General features: G+C 34.2%; 1 protein-coding gene across 1 annotated transcript in view; it reads left to right on the plus strand.

The window, feature by feature from the left end:
- Nucleotides 1-9,819, plus strand: part of APOO (apolipoprotein O) — an 88,643-nt gene extending 78,824 nt beyond the window's left edge. The window contains exon 9 of the mRNA XM_051985105.1: nt 9,716-9,819. The gene's annotated coding sequence lies outside the window, so the exon portion shown is untranslated. The remainder of the gene's footprint in view (nt 1-9,715) is intronic.
- The last annotated feature ends 12,710 nt before the right edge of the window (nt 9,820-22,529 follow it).

The following is a 22,529-nucleotide window of genomic DNA, read 5'->3' on the forward strand; positions in this document are numbered from 1 at the left end:
GTTGGGCTTGAATCCTACATAATTCATGAAACTCCAAAAGCCACAACAAATTTTGTCCAGGTTCTAAGCATGTCCTTGCTATGGATTTTCAATCATTTGGGGTTAAGACTTCATAAGACAAGTTATCTAGTAACATCTTCACATAAGATGATGTAGCCCCATAAAGAGTGCAACCCTTTTTCAAATCTTTAATTTTTTCCAAATTAAAAGGAGTATATTTTCTCTCTTTTTGATCTGAAGAGTCAAGCTTTTCAATCACAGGATATGCATTTATAAAATCAGATGTGTCTTCTTCATTTTTTGCCTTAATGCTTTTTCTAATCTTGTCATATTCTGCTTTACAGGAGAAGCTGATTGTGTTTCTAACTCTCTCCCTCCCTCTTCTTCCTCCACCCATGAAGGATTAATTGAGGGGGGGAAGGTCATGAGATGTGGAATGATCTAATTTCTCCTGCTGTGAAGTATCACACTCAGAATTGTACTTAACTCAATTCTTATCTGATTCTTCCTCCTTTTCACCTAGTATAGTTGGCACTTCCCCTTCCTGATGTTTCTTCTTTTTCCTTATTCTAACACTTAAATAATTTCCTAAAGCCAGTTGTATTAAATTATATGTATTAAGTGTGTCTTTTAAAATTGAGTCAGGCCCATTTTTATTATAGAATTGACAAAGATCCTCTCCTACTAATTTCTACTCCATTGAGTTTTGATTAGAATTGTAGTATTCACCCAGTTTCTCTCCTATTAATTTCCACTCGTCTGGATCCAATTCTTTTTCCGTAGAGAACCAAGGACATATGTGCTTTACAGTTTCTAAAAGTTCAGTGATCTGCTCCAAAATTATAATCAAACCTTGGCTTTCCATAACCTTGACAATGCTCTCTAAACATTTTCCTTGAATAGAAACAGAAGGCTGTTTTCTAAATATCTGTCCTATCTTAGATGAAATTCTACTTTAACTCTTTTAACAAAATTTCTTTGTTGTACTCACCCTAATTTCTGGGTCAAGAAGACTTTTCCACTGGATCAGGATCAGAGGCTTTTCCACTGGAATCAGGATCTGAATTGGCCCCACATTGGGCGCCAAAATGTGGTGTTCTTTTCTTTTTTATAATATATGATCGTTCTCTGGGAGCAAATTTCTTGGGGAGGTTTTCTGGAGGCAGACTTAATTTCAGTTAAAAGTAATAATCATCCAAATGCAGCCAGGTATTAAAAGTTCAGATCTTTTATTGCTTCCTCCAAAATAGCCTGGTTAGTTTTTCTTAGAGGCCTATCTTTCTGCTTGGTTCCAAGAGCTCTTGCAGTTGTCCTTTGCCTCTGCTTTCTTCAGCCTCCAGCCAGCACAAAGGTGGAAGATGGAATGAATATCTCTTACCTCTGAGAGAGGGCTTCTGGCTCTCAATCTCCCAGAGTGCTGAATCTGCTTGCGTCTCCGAGAGAGGGCTTCTCCTCAACTGAACTGACATTCCCCTCTCAATCTTTTCAGCTGAACTTCTGACTGAACCTCTGTCTGCTTCTTATACATGATCTCCCAAAGGTTGACTCCCAGAATGCTCTCTGGCCTAAGAGCTTCTTGCTTATATGAGCTCTCTAAAGGTGTGAACACAGGCATTGTTTCTATTAGTTCCACTTAGTACCTTGTTTCTTCTGGCCCATTCTTAAAGGAAGCCAGAGAAAGCAGTAGTCAGAACAAAGAAAGGAGAGTATTCTAAACATGGGGAACAGCTAGAGAAAATGCCCAGAGTCAAGAGATGGAGCATTTTGTTTGTGGAATAGTCAGAACTGCAGTGTCAGTAGATGGAAAATTACTAGCCAGGGAAGAAGATATTAAAAAAAAAAAAAAAAAAGGAAAGATAAAAGAGGGTTAGATAATGAAGTTCTTTGAATGACAAAAAACAGCATTTTATATTTGATCCTATAAATAATAGGAAGCCCCTGGAGTTTATTGAGTAGAGAAGTGATATGATTGGACTTACACTTTAGGAAATCATTTCAATGGATGAATGGAGGCTAGATTGGAATGGGGGAGAGCTTTCAAGTAGGCCAAAATGTTGCAGTAATTCAGATATGTTATGATAAGGGCCTGTAATAGAATGCTGTCAATGTCAGAAGAAGAAAGGAGGTATATTCAAGAAATGTTTCAAAGGTGAAGTTGATAGATCTTGGGAACAAATTGAAAGTGAGGGGTGAGAGATATTGAGGAATCCAGGATAATTCCTAGATTAAAGCCTATGAGACTGGGAAGATGGATATGTCTTCTATAAGAATAGGGAAGGTGAAGGGGAAGGTTATAGGTGTCAACTCTGAAAAATAAAAGAAAATACCAAAGAGCTCATGATAGTATAGGCAAAAAAAAAAAAAGAAGAAGAAGAAGAAGAAGAAGAAGAAAAGAAAAAAGGCTTCTTTATTCCACTGCAGAAGAGAAACAAGATACTTATACCAGCCTGGTCTAGAACCAAGGAGACCCATGATAGTGAGCCATTGAAATATGTAGAGATGGCAAGACAAAGAATCAAGGAATGAAGCATAACAGCAACTATGAGATGTAATGGCAACTATGTGGCAAGTTTGCCTAGTGACACAAAGTCTATTCATAGCAGGGCTTCATGACTGGAATGTGGTTCCTGCAGGTGCTTGCCTAAGATTAGGGACTGCCGGAGGCTGGTTTGATTTAGCTGCAGCAGAACTCATCCTCTGGATGAGCTCAAATAACAGTTTTATGCCAGGCTCAGAGCACAGCTTGTTTACTGGGCCTTAGCTCTGGAAAACAAGGTGTCTCCTCATAATAAGAAAAGAGTGAAAAGAAAGGAGTGGTTCTATATGGGATTTCTAACAGTTCCATTTTGGCCATATTGAGTTTACAATGTTTATGGGACATCTGATTTGAGATATCTAAAAGACAATCAGAGATGTGAGACTGGAGGTCATCAGGGAAACAGAGGCAGAATTGGGGTAGATTTGAGAATCATCAACATAGATATGATAATTAAATCCATGGGATCTGATGAGATCATTAAGTGAAGTAATCTAGAGGGAGAAAAAAGAGGGCCCAGGACAGAGTTATATCCAGCAAAGAAAACAGAACTAGAACAATCAAATATATGGGAGAATTAGGAGAGAGTGATGTCCTGAAAAACCTAGAAGATTGTATCAAGGACAATGATTGACAATATGAAAAATTTCATAGAGGTCACAGAGAGTGAGGATTGAAAAAAGAACATTTCATTTGACAAGTGAGAGATCATTAGTAACTTTGGAGAGAGCAGTTTCAGGAGAATACGGTCAGAAGCCAACTTGTGAGAAATTACAAGAATTTAAAAAGACAGAAACTGGAAGCTATTGTTAACGACCTTTTCTTTTTTCTTTTTTTCTTTTTTTGTACTTTTTTTTAATAGCTTTTTATTTACAAGTTATATGCATGGGTAATTTTACAGCATTGACAATTGTCAAAATTTTTGTTCCAATTTTTCCCCTCTTTCCCCCAACCCCCTCCTTTAGATGGCAGGATGACCAGTATATGTTAAATATATTAAAGTATAAATTAAATACAAAATAAATTTATATGTCCAAATCATTATTTTGCTGTACAAAAAGAATTGGACTCTGAAATATTGTAAAATTAGCCTGTGAAGGAAATTTTTAAAAATGGCAATAAAAAGATCTATTTCAAAATAAGGAAGACATAGGCATATTTATAAGCAGTAAGAAATGAGCCAGTAGAGAAGGAGAAAGATTTTGAAATAATTTGAAAGATGGGGGATAACAGGGAAGATTCCTATTGGAGAAGAAAATGGAAAGAGATTGATTTAAAGTAGCAGATAGATAATTAGCCTTGTAAGAAGTGAGGGCATTTTATCATGTGAAGCAGGGGTAAAGGAGAAGAAAGTGGCAGAAGGTATCTGAGTTATGGGAGATGAAAGGAGGAGAAGAGGGAGTTCACAGCAAAATCCCTCAATTTCTTTTTCTGTAAAATATGAGTAAAAGTTCTCAGCTGAGAGACTGAGGAATAAATGTACCATAGGAGGTTTGAAGAGGGATAAAAAATTTTGGAAGAATCTCTATGAAGAGTGGGATAGTGAATTGATAAGGGAGTTATAATATGATTGACTATTAGCAATGAGGATCCAGTTGAGGCTATTTGTGATGGACCCAGTCAGAGGTATATATAGCATGTTGCTGAGGTGGTAATGAAGCCCACAGAAATAGATGAGATAGATTATCTCAAAGAGAATAGAAAGAGAGAAGAGGAGTGGGCCCATCACTGAATATTAGTAGAGGACTAGAATTAGGGAATATTAGCAGGTTCAACCTTCTATTCTCAATTTATAATTCATCTGTATTTAAGCTGACTGGTGGGACTTCCATTTTTCTTGCAGAGTAAATTTAGGACCATATTGATAGATAAACCAGGAATTGTTGATGGTTAAAAGATTTCAGTTCTTCTATTCTATCCCACTCTCACCCTCAGGAAGTGGATTTCCCTATATTGTTAGCACCCTTCCTTCCACCCCCCAATACTAATCATCTAAAAATTAGTTTGACTAGATTATTCTACCACCCTTTCTCATTTCCAGTAACAAATAATGTAAAGAGAAATCAAGTTCTATTCTCTACCATTTTCATGCCTTTCCCTGTTTCTAGGAAGAGCTTACTGTAGTCTATACAAAAACTCTCTTTGTGGAGAAAAAATAGGCCATAAAACAAAGGTAGGTCATACTACCAAATTTTTGGCCACTGTTAAGGTTTTAGTTGCCTGTGACAGCCTCCTTAATCACAAACTTAGGAAAAAATGAATATAAAGAGTTCTTACCTAATGTCTTATCAGATACAAATCTCATCCTTAATCTTTCTTGGTTTTCTGGCAATAGGTGGGTGAAGGCAAAGAAGAAATAAAGGGCTGAATATCTGGGCCAAAACCAACTGACAACTCCCAAATGAAAAAAAAAAATTAAGGTGCAACATGATGATTATAGACTCAAACAAATGCCCCTCTAAATCCTTTATAGATTTATTCCTATTTTGACATCTTTCCCAAAGTCACTCACTTCACTTAATTCAAAATATATACAGCAGAGGATAATTCAGAACTGTAGGCAATATTTGGGAATGTTATAGGGTACAGTAGACTGACTCCTAGGAGACCTACTGGAGTCTCAGTATTCTCCAGTGAAAGTTTGTCAGTTCTGCTATTCTAGTGCACTGCTTTCTTTTTTCATTGTGTTTAAAAATCAGTTATTATAGATGTCATATCTTTAGCATTCTGAGTATTCAGGCTGAGAAAATCATCTAAAATGAGTCAGCTGATACCTGGAGGAAAAATAAATGCTTTCAGAAGCACATCATTTTGAACAGAGTTCATACTAAGGCCTATTTATTTAGGAAGCACCTCCAGCAGTTTTCCTCCAGGAACAAGAGGGAAGGCAGAAAAATCTGTTTGCTATGAGTACAAGGGACAAAGAAATTATTTAGTTTGTTTAAACAAAAGAATTTGACATTTTTGTAGTTTTGGGAAACCACTGCTTAAAAAAAAAAGGAAAATGTTTTTTCATTGTTTTATGTTCTGTGTGAAGAATTTAATATACAACTTTTCATAAAATTATTTTTGATGAACTAATGAAATAATTTGGCATCACTTTATAAAGAAATTATTATGATTTTATCAGCAGAAATGACATTAACAAAAAGGCATTAACATCTGCTTTGTTATTGCCTTGGCAAGGCAAACTCAAATAGAAATGTAGGGCCACTAAACCATACATAAGAATCCCTCTGGGGCACATAGACTTAGAGAACCACATATAAATGTTTTCTCTGTCCTCTTGTATTTTTATTTATATTGTTAAACAATTCCCAATTACCCTTTAATCTGGTTCAGGCTGCAATGGGGAGTGCTATGGGCCGCATATATCAACATTTTTGATACCTCTGCTCAAAACTATGGGATCTTTCTAATTTGCAGCTGTAACTTTCCATGTGTGTTTTCTCTCCCCCTTCTTGTTCCCCCTATAAGAATGGGAGCTCCTTGAGATGAGGGAAGGACTATTTTACTTTGGTTACCCGTATATCCAAAGCTTAGTTCAGTCTTCATGTATGGTAATACTTAATAAATCCTTCATTCATTCATTCAATATGGTACCTGCAAAACAAGGACAAATTTCCTATAAGATTATCTATAATTGTATAAATAAGATCCAAAAAAATCAAATCAATATTAACACACATAAGGTTCTAATTTGAGTTACTTATAATAAACTTCATTAATATTTGGAATCCATAATAATTATGTGAGTTAAATTTTTCTTTTTTATTATGCATGAAGAAATGGTTTGATAAATCAATGTAAACAAAATTATAGGGTCATGTTTAACCTATGTAAAATAATTCTAAGCACATTGTTACACAAATTGATGAATGAGTGAAAAAACATCTGTTAAGCACTAACCAGTGACAAGCACTTTACCAAGTTCTGGGAAGAGAAATACAATCAAGCAAAGCAAATCCTGACATCAAAGTGTTTATATTCTTTTAAAAAAATGTTCTCCCCCTCCCTCTCTCTTTGTCTCTGTCTCTGTCTCTCTGTTTCTCTCTTTCTGTCTCTCTGTCTATATCTCTGTCTCTCTCTCTTTCTCTGAGAATGGGTTGAGATGCATTCTTTTTTTTTTATTTCAAAAGCAAAAGAAAACTTAAACTTAAAAAAAAAGCTTAGTAGTATTTTATCTCACAGTAATCAAGAAAATATTACATAATATATGGAAAAAACAGGGTCATTTGAACATAAATTGAATATAGAGAGTAATATGGTATTAATGTCATACATTATTTAGAATTTATCATATTATTTTTGACAAATAGAATCTTTAAAAAATATAATCATTAAATATTTCAAAATTTATCTTCTTCTCCTTTAGATGCAAATAAAACTCCACTATAAAGCTCACAAACTAATGCATTCTTGCTACTATTTCTTCCAATATGTCTATGTATATAAATTAATAAATAAAAGTTGTAACTCAAAGAAAAGGAAACTTTAACCTTCTCTGTTAAAACAGTGCCGCAGTTTTGCTTGTACAGCAAAATTTCTCAGTTGTTATTGGCCTAGGTTCTAATGAAACTTAAATCTCGAATCTCTGTTTAGAGGAGAAACACCAGATTCAACCTCTATTTTGATCAACTATAACTTTTAGATTTGGGAGTAGTAGGACTCTCTATTTGTTTGATTAACTTTTCTAACCAGAGAGGACTGGAAATTTTGTATATTAAATAATTTTTAAATAGGGTCATTTGGCTTGAATAGCTATTCTTCCAGAAGAAACCAGCATTGTGGCTGAGGGACATATATCTCTTCTTAAGGAAATATTAACTCATCTGACTCAGTTTTGTGATCTGGTGATGGTGGTCTTTTTGGTGATTTGCAAGGAATGAGTTAGGATTGAGAGGAAAAGAGAGAAAGAATGTCCTAAAATGTCTAAGATTGAACTGTATTTTCTAAGTCAATTCATTCAAAAGGAATTATCAGTTCATTTAGAAAGGAGGGTGATTTAGCCCATTTCTTACATGTTGTCAGCAATGTAAAATTCATTTTTTTTTAATTGATAGTTTCACATAAGAAACAACATAGAGTTATTGCTCTCCTGAAAGGTGGGGAAAATTGCCCTGGGCAATTAATTAACTAATTAAAGTGAGAGTAGAGGGCCCAGAAGAGAGAAGAAAACAGGATTCAGGCACATGATTTGGACATAAAGGATAATGCCATAAACAAGTTAGGAGAACAAGAGATAATTTACCTATCAGATCTTTGGGAAAGGGAGCAATTTATGAAGAAAGAAGAACTAGAGATCATTATGAAAGACAAAATGGACAACTTTGATTACGTGAAATTAAAAAGGTTTTTCACAAACAAAACCAATAGAAACAAGATTAAAAGGGAATACAAGACTGGGGAAAAAATCTTTACAGCCAGTGTTTCAGATAAAAGTCTTATTTCTAAAATATATAAAGAACTGTGTCAACTTAATATGTCATTCCCAATTAATAAATAGATTAACAGACAATATTCAGATGAAGAAATTAAAGCCATCTATAGTCATATTTTCAAAATGCTCTAATCTTCTGCCATTCAAACACAACAGATCTTAAAGTCAAGTTCTAACTTAAATGAAAATAGGTTTTGAAAATGTTATTACTGCTAACCAAAAGAAATGATGAAAGTAGAAAATGAACATTTAGAGAATTTCCTATTCCAAATTATGTAACCTGATTGAGAAATGTTATTTCTCCTTGTACAGGAAGTTAAACAGCTAAAAAACACATACTTGCACACACACACACGCACACACAAACATATTCTGAGCAAACCCTTTCAACATCACAAACTGACTTAGAAAAATTTCATGGATTAGATTTAGTCATTTGAAAATTTTCTTTGAATTATAAACAGCCAAAAGAAACTGGATTTTTGTTTGATGGAGTTAATGTTTGTACATAAAACTATTCCCACTTAACATTCTATAACACTGGGGATTTAAAAAAAAAGCTTGTCCATGGTATTCTTGGAGGTAATAATGCATGCTCTTATTTTGTAACTCAAATTATATATTTGATAAAAATGTAAAAATGTACAGTATTGATGGTAACCAACTCCTAAAAGTTATTAGTCTATAAATATTTTGTTGCATAATTTTTTTTAAATGCTCTAAATCACTATTGATTAGAAACTCAAAAAATTCTAAGGCACCACCTCACACCTCTCAGACTAGCTAAGATGACAGAAAAAGAAAGTGATAAATGTAGGAGGGGATTTAGGAAAACTGGGATATTAATGCATTGTTGTTGGGATTGTGAAATGATCCAACCATTCTAGAGAGCAATCTAGAACTATTCCCAAAGGAATATCAAATTATGTATATCCTTTGACCCAGCAGTGGCACTACTGGGTCTGTATCCCAAGGAAATATTAAAAGAGTGGAAAATGTGTAAAAATGTTTGTAGAAGCTCTTTTTGTGGTGGCAAAGAATTGGAAAATGAGTTGATGCCCATCAATTGGAGAATGGCTGAATAAGTTGTGGTATATGAAGATAATGAAATATTATTGTTCTATTAAAAATTATGAATAAGCTAATTTTAGAAAGGACTGGAATGATTTACACAAACTGATGCTGAATGAATCAAGCAGAACTAGGAATACATTGTACAGAATAACAGTAAAAATATGCAATAATCAACTATGAAACACTTGGTTCTTCTCAGTGGTTCGGTGATTCAAAACAATCCCAATAGACTTTGAACAGAATATGGATCTGCATCCAGAAAAAGAACTATGGAGATTGAATGTAAATCAACACATGCTATGTTCACTTCTTTTTTTTTGTTTTTTTTTTTTTCTTCTCTCCCATGGTTTTCCACTTTTGCTCTGATTTTTCTCTCCCAACATGATTCATAAAGCAATGTGTATTAAAAATAAATATATTTTTTAAAAAAACAAAGCATAGGATTCAATTTTCAGATACCCACAGTTCTTTTTTGTTTTCATTTTTGATATTTGTTAATCATACTTGAAAATCAACTTGTAAGGGCAAGTATATCAAAGGTGAAAGAAAACTTGGAGCATTTAAAAAAAACAGAATGAAATGTGTATGTTAATATTTGTATTTCTGCAATGTAGTTAACTTCTACATGATAAACATTCCAAGTTTTTTCTTTTCCTTTTATTCAGGGTACATCCAGATTGAATGACAATAGATGCTAATCCAACCAGTAAATAATTCCCTGGTCCCAGTGAGTGGAGATTTTCAAAGTGTGATGATACTAATAAATCATGAATAATTAATAATTTCTTTTTATGTTTCTCTTGAATCTTGTATTTGAAAGTCATATTTTCTATGCATTTTGGTATTTTCATCAGGAAAAGTTGAAAATCTTCTATTTCATTAAATATACATTTTCTCCCTGAAAAATTATACTTCGTTTTGCTGGGTAAATTATCCTTGAGTATAATCCTAGCTCCTTTTCCTTCTAGGATATCATGTTGCAAGTCCTCCATTCCTTTAATGTGGTAGCTGCTAAATCTTGTGTAAGCCTGACTGTGACTCTATAATATTTATTTATTTATTTTTGACTGGTTGGAGATATCTTTTTTAAAATTTTGTTTTATAATAACTTTTTATTGACAGAACCCATGCCAGGGAAATTTTTTTACAACATTATCCCTTGCACTCTCTTCTGTTCCGATTTTTCCCCTCCTCTTTCTACCCCCTCCCCCAGATGGCAAGCAGTCCTTTATATGTTAAATAGGTTACAGTATATCCTAGATACAATATATGTGTGCAGAACCAAACAGTTTTCTTGTTGCACAGGGAGAATTGGATTCAGAAGGTATAAATAACCCGAGAAGGAAAACAGAAATGCAAGCAGTTTATATTCATTTCCCAGTGTTCTTTCTTTGGGTGTAGCTGCTTCTGTCCATCCTTGATCAATTGAAACTGAATTAGCTCTCTTTATCAAAGAGATCCACTTCCATCAGAATACATCCTCATACAGTATTGTTGTTGAGGTATATAATGATCTCCTGGTTCTGCTCATTTCACTTAGCATCAGTTCAGGTAAGTCTTGCCAGTCCTCTCTGTATTCATCCTGCTGGTCATTCCTTACAGAACAATAATATTCCATAACATTCATATACCACAATTTACTCAGCCATTCTCCAATTGATGGGCATCCATTCAATTTCCAGTTTCTAGACACTACAAACAGGACTGCCACAAACATTTTGGCACATATAAGTCCCTTTCCCTTCTTTAGTATCTCTTTGGGGTATAAGCCCAGAAGTAACACTACTGGATCAAAAGGCATACACAGTTTGATAACTTTTTGGGCATAATTCCAGATTGCTCTCCAGAATGGTTGGATTCGTTCACAACTCCACCAACAATGCATCAATGTTCCAGTTTTCCCGCATCTCCTCCAACATTCATCATTATTTTTTCCTGTCATTCTAGCCAATCTGACAGGTGTGTAGTGGTATCTCAGAGTTGTCTTAATTTGCATTTCTCTGATCAATAGTGATTTGGAACACTCTTTCATATGAGTGGTAATAGTTTTAATTTCATCATCTGAAAATTGTCTGTTTATATCCTTTGACCATTTATCAATTGGAGAATGGCTTGATTTCTTATAAATTTGAGTCAATTCTCTATATATTTTAGAAATGAGGCTTTTATCAGAACCTTTAACTATGAAGATGTTTTCCCAGTTTGTTGCTTCCCTTCTAATCTTGTTTGCATTAGTTTTGTTTGTACAAAGGCTTTTTAATTTGATATAATCAAAATTTTCTATTTTGTGATCAGTAATGGTCTCTAATTCATCTTTGGTCACAAATTTCTTTCTCCTCCACAAGTCTGAGAGATAAACTATCCTATGTTCCTCTAATTTATTTATAATCTCGTTCTTTATGCCTAGATCATGGACCCATTTTGATCTTATCTTGGTATACGGTGTTAAGTTAAGGTTAAGAAATTATGCCTAATTTCTGCCATACTAATTTCCAGTTATCCCAGCAGTTTTTATCAAATAGTGAATTCTTATCCCAAAAGTTAGGATCTTTGGGTTTGTCAAACACTAGATTGCTATAGTTGATTATTCTGTCTTGTGAACCTAACCTATTCCACTGATCAATTAATCTATTTCTTAGCCAATACTAAATGGTTTTGGTGACTGCTGCTTTATAATATAATTTTAGATCAGGTACAGCTAGGCCACCTTCATTTGATTTTTTTTTCATTAATTCCCTTGAGATTCTCTACTTTTTATTGTTCCATATGAATTTTGTTGTTATTTTTTCTAGATCATTAAGATATTTTCTTGGAAGTCTGATTGGTATAGCACTAAATAAATAGATTAGTTTAGGGAGTATTGTCATCTTTATTATATTCGCTCATCCTATCCAAGAGCCTTAATATTTTTCCAATTATTTAAGTCTGACTTTATTTGTGTGGAAAGTTTATTGTAATTTTGCTCATATAATTCCTGACTTTCCTTTGGTAGATAGATTCCCAAATATTTTATGCTGTCAACAGTTATTTTGAATGGAATTTCTCTTTGTATCTTTTACTGTTGGATTTTGTTGGTGATGTATAAAAATGCTGAGGATTTATGGGGATTTATTTTGTATCCTGCTACTTTGCTAAAGTTATGAATTATTTCTAATAGCTTTTTAGTAGAATCTCTGGGGTTCTCTAGGTATACCATCATATCATCTGCAAAGAGTGATAGTTTGGTTTCCTCATTGCCTACTCTAATTCCTCTAATCTCTTTCTCGACTCTTATTGCAGAGGCTAGTGTGACTGTATAATATTTAAATGATTTCTTTCTGGCTGCTGGTAATATTGTTTCTTTGACCTGGCAAATCTGGAATTTGACTAGAATATTCCTGAGAGTTTTTATTTTGAGATCTCTTTTAGGAGGTGATTAGTGATATGTGTGTATGTATATCTGTTGAATCCATTTCTTTTCTTTTCTTTTCTTTTTTTATAAGTTGAGGTCTTGCCCAGAGTTACACAGATAGGAAGGCCAAATCTGGCCTCAGACTTGAACTCAGGTTCTCCTGACTTTAGGACTGGTTCTCTATCCACTGTGCCATCTAGCTGCCCTGTGTTGCATTAATTTTTATTTTATCTTCTGGTTTCTAAAAGATAAAGGCAGTTTTTTTTTCCTTTAAATATCTTGAAATATGTCTATATTCTTTTTTTTAATCATAACTTTAAGATAATTTTTAAATTAGTTATTTTCTAGGAGAGTTGTTTTTTTCCAATGAGATACTTTACATTTCTCTTATCTTTTTCATTCTTTGACTTTGTTTTATTCTTTTTTGATGTCTTGTGTACTCAATTCTAATTTTAAGATGTTATTTTCGTCGGTGTTTTATGGTGCCTATTAATTGTTTTTCATAATTTTATTGCATCATTATCATTTTCCCCCAATTTTTCCTCTAGCATTTTTATTTGATTTTTTAAAAAAATTTTTTTAGCTTTTTTAGGAATTCTTTTTGGGTTTATTTCAATTTTTATTTTTCTTTAAGGCTTTGTTAGTTTTTGATTTCATTGTCTTCTGAATTTGTCTTGATCTTTCCTGTTACCATAATAGCTTTTTATGCTCAAGTTCTATTGTAATTGTTTATCAATTTTGTGAAACTGTTTCTTGGCTTTGAACTTTATGTTGAAATCAGGTTCTGCTTACCTACAGGGGGAGGGGGAACAGGGCTAATCTAATCTTCAAAATTTTTGTATTACTGTTTTCGGAGCTAGTTATGGGGTTTTGGAAATTTTCAGTGCTTCTAAGATGTTATGATCTAGGAGAGTTATGGCAACTGCTCTTTTGATCTATACTCTGGTTTCAACCCAGAAAGAATCCTTGATCCCTTCTGACCATGAGACTCCTTTCCTTTCTGGAACTATGACCTAAAGTGAGTATGGGCAATGGAGTTTCCAAACAACCCACTGCTAATACTGGGGTCCTCTGTAATCTCTTTCTGAACAGTTGCTCAATCCCCTTTCCATCTTTGTACTGAAAATTTCCAAAACTCCTGTTGTCATTGTCACAGCTGCCTCCAAGATCCATAGTTGATTTTGCTCCTTATGTGCTCTGGACCAGCTCCAATTCCAAGGTCTTGGATCTCTCCTTCTGACCTCTCAACTTGTCTTGGATTGGAAAAATGTCCCATTCCAAACTTCTGTTGTCTCTTCTGCTCCAGAATTCAATTTGAAATGTTATTTTAAAGTTGTTTGGAGAGGTATGTTGGGAGTGCTCAGCTGTAAAGCTTTCTCTATTCAGTCATTTTCAAGATGATTATATTTTAATAGGAAATAAAATACATGTAGGTTAATGGCAGCCAGGAAGTAGCATTTTGGTGGTGTTGATTTGGTGAGTATTCTCGCAGCAAGAGGAGAAAAGTAGAGTATGGGAGTAACAAGAAAAGTATATTCAGGGTACAATGGCATGAAGATGATGGGACAGTATTCTGATGGGACCAAATCATGTATGGTGAATTCTCACCAGTTTTACCAAAATCCCAAAATGTATTCTTAAAGTTCTAGGTCAAAGATGAGGCAGAGGTGTGGGGGGAATTATAGAAGCATAGTGGCAAAGAAAGGTCACTAACTGAAGGGAAGTAGAACAGAACTGGAAGTGGCAACAAGGAGCAAAAAACATATTTATTCCCTCTTCTGGACCAATATTACAGTGGGGTAGAAAGTACAGAATGTACATGTGGTACTGCAGAGTGTGACCAAGATTGTATCTTCTTCTTCTTCTTCTTTTTTTTTTTTTTGCATAGAGACAATAGAAATATATTTAAAAAGATCATGCCATATAACAAGGTAGGATTTAAGCCAGAAATTCAAGATTATTTTAATGCATTAGAAAAATAGTCAATATAAAGGATCACATTAATAATAAGAAACAAGAAGCATATGATTATAACAATAAATACAAATATTTTTAACAAATACTATTTGAATTTCAGTTAAAAACTCTAGAAAACACAGGAATAAGTAACATTTTCTCAATATGTTTTTTTAAAATAACTTTTTATTGACAGAACCCATGCCAGGGTAATTTTTTACAATATTATCCCTTGCACTATCTTTGTTCCGATTTTTCCCCTCCCTCCCTTCACCCCCTCCCCCAGATAGCAAGCAGTCCTATACATGTTAAATAGGTTACAGTATATCCTAGATACAACCTATGTGTGCAGAATCGAACAGTTCTCTTGTTGCACAGGGAGAATTGGATTCAGAAGGTATAAATAACCCAGGAAGAAAAACAAAAATGCAAGCAGTTTATATTAATTTCCCAGTGTTATTTCTTTGGGTGTAGCCCCTTCTGTCCATCCTTGATCAATTGAAACTGAGTTAGATCTCTTTGTCAAAGAAATACACTTCCATCAGAATACATCCTCATATAGTATCGTTGTTGAGGTATATAATGATCTCCTGGTTCTGCTCATTTCACTTAGCATCAGTTCATGTAAGTCTCTCCAAGCCTCTCTGTATTCATCCTGCTGCTCATTTCTTACAGAACAATAATATTCCATAACATTCATATACCACAATCTACTCAACCATTCTCCAATTGATGGGCATCCATTCATTTTCCAGTTTCTAGCCACTACAAACAGGGCTGCCACAAACATTTTGGCACATAAAGGTCCCTTTCCTTCTTTAGTATCTCTTTGGGGCATAAGCCAGTAGAAACACTGCTGGATCAAAGGGTATGCACAGTTTGATAACTTTTTGAGCATAGTTCCAAATTGCTTTCTAGAATGGCTGGATGTGTTCACAATTCTACCCACAATGTATCAGTATCCCCGTTTTCCCATATCTCCTCCAACATTCTGCATTATCTTTCCCTGTCATTCTAGCCAATCTGACAGGTGTGTAGTAATATCTCAGAGTTGTCTTAATTTGCATTTCTCTGATTAATAATGATTTGGAGCATATTTTCATATGGCTATAAATAGTTTTAATTTCATCTGAGAATTGTCTGTTCATATCCTTTGACCATTTATCAATTGGAGAATGGCTTGATTTCTTATAAATTAGAGTCAGTTCTCTATATATTTTGCAAATGAGGCCTTTATCAGAATCTTTAACTGTAAAACTGTTTTCCCAGTTTATTGTTTCCCTTCTAATCTTGTCTGCATTTGTTTTGTTTGTACAAAAACTTTTCAATTTGATATAATCAAAAATTTCTATTTTGTGGTCAATAGTGATCTCTAGTTCTTCTTTGATCATAAATTCCTTCCTCTTCCACAGGTCTGAGAGGTAAACTATCCTATGCTCTTCTAATTTATTTATCATCTCATTCTTTATGCCTAGGTCATGAACCCATTTTGAACCATATCTTGGTGTATGGTGTTAAGTGTGGATCAATGCCTAGTTTCTCCCATACTAATTTCCAATTTTCCCAGCAATTTTTGTCAAATAATGCATTCTTATCCCCAAAACTGGGGTCTTTGGGTTTGTCAAACACTAAATTATTAAAGTTATTGACTATTTTGTCCTTTGAACCTAACCTATTCCATTGATCAACTAGTCTATTTCTTAGCCAATACCAGATGGTTTTAGTAACCGCTGCTTTATAATATAATTTTAGATCTGGTACAGCTAGGCCACCTTCATTTGATTTTTTTTTTCATTAATTCCCTTGAAATTCTGGACCTTTAGTTTTTCCATATGAACTTTGTTGTTATTTTTTCTAGGTCATCAAAATAGTTTTTTGGGAGTCTGATTGGTATAGCGCTGAATAACAAGATTGTATCTTCAAAGGAGACCTAGTTTTCTATGAGTGTAAGGAGATGGGATGAAAGGAAAAAAATCTAATATACAACCAAAAATTAAAAGATTTCATATCTTAGATACACTAAATTCATATTTTAGATATTTGTTCTCAGGTACTTTAGAATCACTGAATGTCCAAACTCAGGTTCTGTCAAATCTAGCTAATTTGTATGTTGCATTACATGTGGAAATGTGAAATTGTTTTTTAAAATGCATTTTGAGTGTTTTACATTTTCTTCCTAATTAAATTTTAAGCTCCTTAAGAATGGGAGCCAAATACTCTCTCTCTCTCTCTCTCTCTGTCTGTCTCTCTGTCTCTCTGTCTCTGTGTGTGTGTGTGTTTGTGTGTGTGTCTGTTTCTAATTGACTTTTCTGTCTGTTTGTGTCTTATTATTTTTCCTCCTCATCTCCCATGGACATCTACTACAGTTTTATTGACAATCAGTGTTTGCTGATTAATATTAAATCAAACATCAATATCTAATATTCCTGCCCATATTCTAACCTCTTTTTTTAAGGGGGGGAGACAATTATTCAGAAGGGGAAAGTAAAAACAGATTTATCAGTATATGCAAACTGAAGACAAAACTTAGATAAATGCATCAACTATATCTCTGTCAAATCTTTTCCCATGATGATGATAAATGAGTAGTGATGTAGATCATGCAGAATGATCAATGGAGTATAGACCATCAGTCACAAAGAGAACAGCTATTCTTCCAAAGCAAAAACTAAGTGGTGACAGAAGGTAAATGCTAGGTGTTGCTAGGAATCCATTCACCTCAAATTAGGTTTATTTAGTTCAGTTGCAACACTTACTACTTAGGGACACATACTAGGGAGGAAAGACCAATGCCATGATGCTTTCAAAGTATCAGTAAAGGGAAGTCATTTCCCTTTCTTCCTGTTTTTTTTTTTTTTTTTTAAACTTTTTATTGACAGAAGCCATGCCAGGGTAGTTTTTTACAGCATTATCCCTTGCACTCACTTCTGTTCCGATTTTTCCCTTCCCTCCCTCTACCCCCTTCCCCAGATGGCAAGCAGTTCTTTATAAGTTAAATAGGTTACAGTATATCCTAGATACAATATATGTGTGCAGAACCGAACAGTTCTCTTCTTGCACAGGGAGAATTGGATTCAGAAGGTTTAAATAACCCGGGAAGAAAAATAGAAATGAAAGCAGTTTATATTCATTTCCCAGTGTTCTTTCTTTGGGTGTAGCTGCTTCTGTTTATCCTTGATCAATTGAAACTGAGTTAGATCTCTTTATCAAAGAGATCCACTTCCATCAGAATACATCCTCAAACAGTATCGTTGTTGAGGTATATAATGATCTCCTGGTTCTGCTCATTTCACTTAGCATCAGTTCATGTAAGTCTCGCCAGTCCTCTCTGTATTCATCCTGCTGGTCATTTCTTACAGAACAATAATATTCCATAACATTCATATACCACAATTTACTCAACCATTCTCCAATTGATGGGCCCCCTTCTTCCTTTGATCCCATAGGATCCCAATTGGAGGGGTAGCAAAGAAGGAGTCACTGAAAAGAGAAAGTTAGTGATAAGTTAGCTGTCCCTTGGCTCCAAGAATGAACTCAGTTTAAGGACTAACCATATATTAAGCCCTACTTGCCTGCTTTTTTTGGGAAAACACAGAAAGTGGACTGTATTTACTTAGGGTAGCAATGTTATAATTGAGGGCCATATCTCTAACCTAGAATTCAGCTGCAACAATAACTAAAATATTATAGCAATGACCAACATTATGCCTTAAAGGCAAAGCTAAACCATGTGTAAATCTGTTATTTAAAATAGTAAATAAAATAGATATATGTATGTTGTATGCCAAGCCTTTATGAGTCTTCAATGTGCTACAAAACATATAAAATACATTTTACTTTATCATAAATTTAATCCAAAATTGGTATGCTGACTACAACAAATATTAAACATTTAATTAATAATTTTGCCTATCCTTAGAATTTAGAAAGTCTAGCTTTCTTAATGAAGTCAACAAACATCTATTAAGTACCTATTGTTAAGTGTCAGGCACCATGCTAAGTGCTAGATTAATAATAAAAATAACAAAATTGTTTAAGGAATTTTGTACTGATATTTTTTGGCTCTCCAACTCTGGGATTTTATTAATTATCTAAGTCATTATTAGCTTAAAAGAAAAAATTTGGAATTGGACATTGTAGAGATTTGTCCTTCCTCACTCCAAACCTAAATATTAAAAGAATGATGTAAAATCCTTAAAGGTAGGGATTATGTCATTCTTCTAAATTTTATATATAGTCAAGTACTTATATGTAGTTTTTTAAATAGTGTTTAATAAATGCCTTATATATAATGTTTAATAAATTCCACACATAATAAGTGCTTAATAAATGCCTTATATATAAGTGGTTAATAAATTCTTCTTTCTCTTTTCTTCTTCTTTTTCATCATCATCATTTTCTTTTTGTTCTTTTTCTCTTCTTCTTCCTCCTTTTCCTCCTCCACCTCATCTTTCTCCTCTTTTTTTTTTCCTCCTCCCTCTCCTCTTTCTTCTCTTCCCTCTTCTTTTTTCTTCTTTAGATTATATAATTATTTGGATTTTATTGTGGAACATGACATGAGATGTTTGTCTAAAGCTATGGTCTAATAGAGAAATACAACATTTTTTCAGAGTAAATTTTATTTATGCATAAGTATATACAAAGTAAATATAAGACAATTTAGTTGGAGGAGTAGGGTATTACCAGTTTGAAAGATCAGGAAATACTTCATGTAAGAGATGGTCTTTGAACTGAGTTTTGATGTGGAATTTTTGGAGGCAGAGGTGAAGAGGGAGTGTACTCCAGGCATAGAGGCCTGTAAAAAGACATAGAAGTGGAATACTATCTCACATGGGAAGAACAACCAGATGATTAGCTAGCAATTATCAGTACCTGGATTCAAACTCAGGCCTCTTGATTCAAAATCATTCATTGTTCTTTCCACAATTTCTCGCTGATTTCCACTCACCTAATACTCCATATTCTCTCACTCTCTTTCTTTTTTTTTCTGAGATACTCTTCCCATTTGAATACAGCTGCCTAATCTGACCATTATTTTGAGCTGAGAATAAATTATTTAATATCAGAATTATTATCCATTGTTCTTATGAGCAATTCCTTTTGAGCTGAGATTTGGGTTCCACTTAAGTTCTCACAGTCTATATTATTATTTCTCTTTGTGTAACATTAAAAAAAAAATTCATTCTGAATCAATTTGTTTTGATTTCCCACCAAAGAAGGACCATTGCCCTCTACAATGAAACCTGACTCATGCAACCTTGAGTTCACTTAAATCAAAACATACAAACCACAAAGGAAAGTCCTTGGGGAGGGGTGAGTCTACTTCTCTTCTGTCTTTTATTGTGTTGTCATCTGAAATAACATGACTGTTTGTTTCCTTTTTTAGGAATCAGTGTACATGCTTCTCAAATTTTTAAGACTTCTCTTTTCCTTTACAGATAATAAAGTCCCAACCTGGTGTATTTGCAAATGAATGAAATATATCATATAAGCAAAGAGAATCTGGCATATTGTATTATAAATAACTGGGGGAGGGAGAACCTCTCAAGTAGTTTTCCATGAAATTTAATTTTGGGACAGAATTTATATCAGCTTACACTTATCAGAATGGTGGTACAAGTCATTAGAGAGTCAGTTTCACTTTGGAACAGGAAATAAAATTAACTGGAACACTTCTCCAGTTGTGATCTTTGCAAATTCCTGCCGACTTTGTGCACCTCTTCTTCCATAAAATGAATTTTTCCCTTGTGAAGAAGGATAATGGCTTTATTTTCTCCTGTCTTCAAATTCCATTTAGTAGAAGGGCAGAGAAAATAAAATATGATAAAAACCAAAACTGTTCCAGGCTCACTGTAATTATATAATCACTTAAATGTCTAAAATGAATCATACTTAACAATGTGCTTCTTGTTTGTGATTGGGCTAAACTGTGGCCAAGGCGTGTTCATTTTACCTTGTAAAATCTCTTCCTATATACCTCCTTTTCTCCTCTGCTGCTGATAGCACCCTGGTACAGACCCTCTTTACCTCATGAGAATCCAGATTCTCACAATAGCCTACTGGCTGTCCTGCCACAGGTTTCTCTCTACTTTAATCTATTTTTCACTCAGCTGTCAAAGTGATTTTCCTAACATGCAGGTCTGATCACATCATTCCCTTATTAAATGAACTATGGTGACTCCCTATAACTTCCAAGATCAAATATAAAATCCTCAGTTTAACATTCAAAGGCCTTCATTGACCTTCTTTCTTTCCTCCTCATAGAATTTTTCAGGCTTATTCCTTATATCCTTACATGCCTCTACCTCATACTCATACTGGTTAATTCAGTAAGACTGACTCCTTGCCACTTCTCCAACTAGACACAATATACTCCTAATAATATCCAGCATTTTCTCCTGACTGGGCTGTTCCCCATGCCTTTCTCATATTTTTCATTCTAATCTCTACCTCAGTTTCACTTTATCCATGAAGCGCTTTCCAACTCTTCTTAATTCTTTCATCTCTCAGTCATTTCCTATTGATCCTCTCTATAGTGTATTTGTACATCATGAGTTGCATGTGAAATCCTCTGTGTCTTTTACCTTTTCTTTAAATCCTAGCACTTAGCACAATACCTGGCACAGATCAAGCACTTTATAAATGTATATTGGCTGACTACCAACGATCTGTATCATACTTATGTTCATCATGATAAAATAGTATTACTCCAGATAAGGCATACACATTGCCTGGAATTGATGTAATTATCAGATGAAAGGGCTCATTGCCTTTAAAAAAATTTTTTTTAATGATGAAGAATTGGCCTTGAAGAAACTTTGTGTTGAATAATCTGGTTTTGCTTGTTTTCCTTGATGAAGCTGGCAGCCTGAGCCATAGGCAGATGCTATCTGTTGTGAAGGGACTACGGCAAAGGGATGTGTAATAGAATTTCCTTTTATCCTCCACTCTCCCAGGTACCAGAGGAAGCTAGAAAGACTCTGCCTAATAATTAGTCCTTTAATGTAGACTTCTTTTGGGACTACAGCCAGAGTTAATGAACTTCTCTTGCTTTAGCCTGGTTCACAGGTATCTCTGAGATATCTCCTCTCTTTCTCAGGCTACTGTCCCAGGCTACTGAAAAAGAATGAGGAAATTGATAGGAAATTCCCATTTTTCAAAGTTGGGCACCAGAAATTTTAAATAACAAGTAGCATTAATATAAAAATTCAGAATTAGTAAAAACACTTTTACATAAATTATTTAACTTAAGCCTTACAACAACCCCATGAAATAGCTACTTGAGAAGTTATCATTCCCATTTTAAAGGTGGAGAAATTGAAAATCCTAAAGGTAAAATGACTTGCTCAGGGTCAAAAAAGTAAGTGTCTGAGGCTGGATTTGAACACAGGTCTTCCTAACCATTCCGGTTAGGTGCATGTCAAACTTACAGTTGAAATCTTGCCTTTGACACTTACTGACTGTGTGATCCTGGGCAAGTTACTTAAATGCTTTTTGACTCAGTTTCCTCATCCATAAGTTGGGAGTAATAATAGCACCTACTCTGTAGGTTGTCAGAAGAATAAAATATAATAATATTTGTAAAGTGCTTTGTATCTTTTAAAATGCTTCCATGTATTTCTCTTTTGTATGTAGACAATTAATTGCAAATAACCCCTTTTCTATTAAAGCTTCAATGCCATGGGGCAGTTCATGACCCATTTTAAGAGCTGAAAAATAAAGTAGCAAATAAATAAACAGAATCACGCAAATCTCAAACAAGTAGTAATTTCTCTCAAGGAACTGTCTTTCCTTTGGAAAGATAAAATAAATACATATATAAGCATAACCTTAAATTACTTCCCACAAAGCACTGCTATAACTTCCAGAAATGGAAAACTCTCCAAGAATTCAATTATTTGGTAACTTCTATTCGAAGATGGCCTTGGAGATGTGTGGGAGAAAGAAGCCAGAAGGGCATGTTTGTCTCATGAATGATGCAAATAAAAATGAGGTTGGCAGGGTTGAGCATTCTGTCTGACTTTTATGTCTAATCCCTTGTTCCATTCCTCTTAGACTCTCATCAGGATGCTACTTAACAAGATTGTGGTCATTGAAATCGAGGGGATGCTCATTTTTAGACTTACTTTTCT

This window comes from Antechinus flavipes, chromosome 3 (assembly GCF_016432865.1).
Source record: "Antechinus flavipes isolate AdamAnt ecotype Samford, QLD, Australia chromosome 3, AdamAnt_v2, whole genome shotgun sequence".
NCBI lineage: Eukaryota > Metazoa > Chordata > Mammalia > Dasyuromorphia > Dasyuridae > Antechinus > Antechinus flavipes.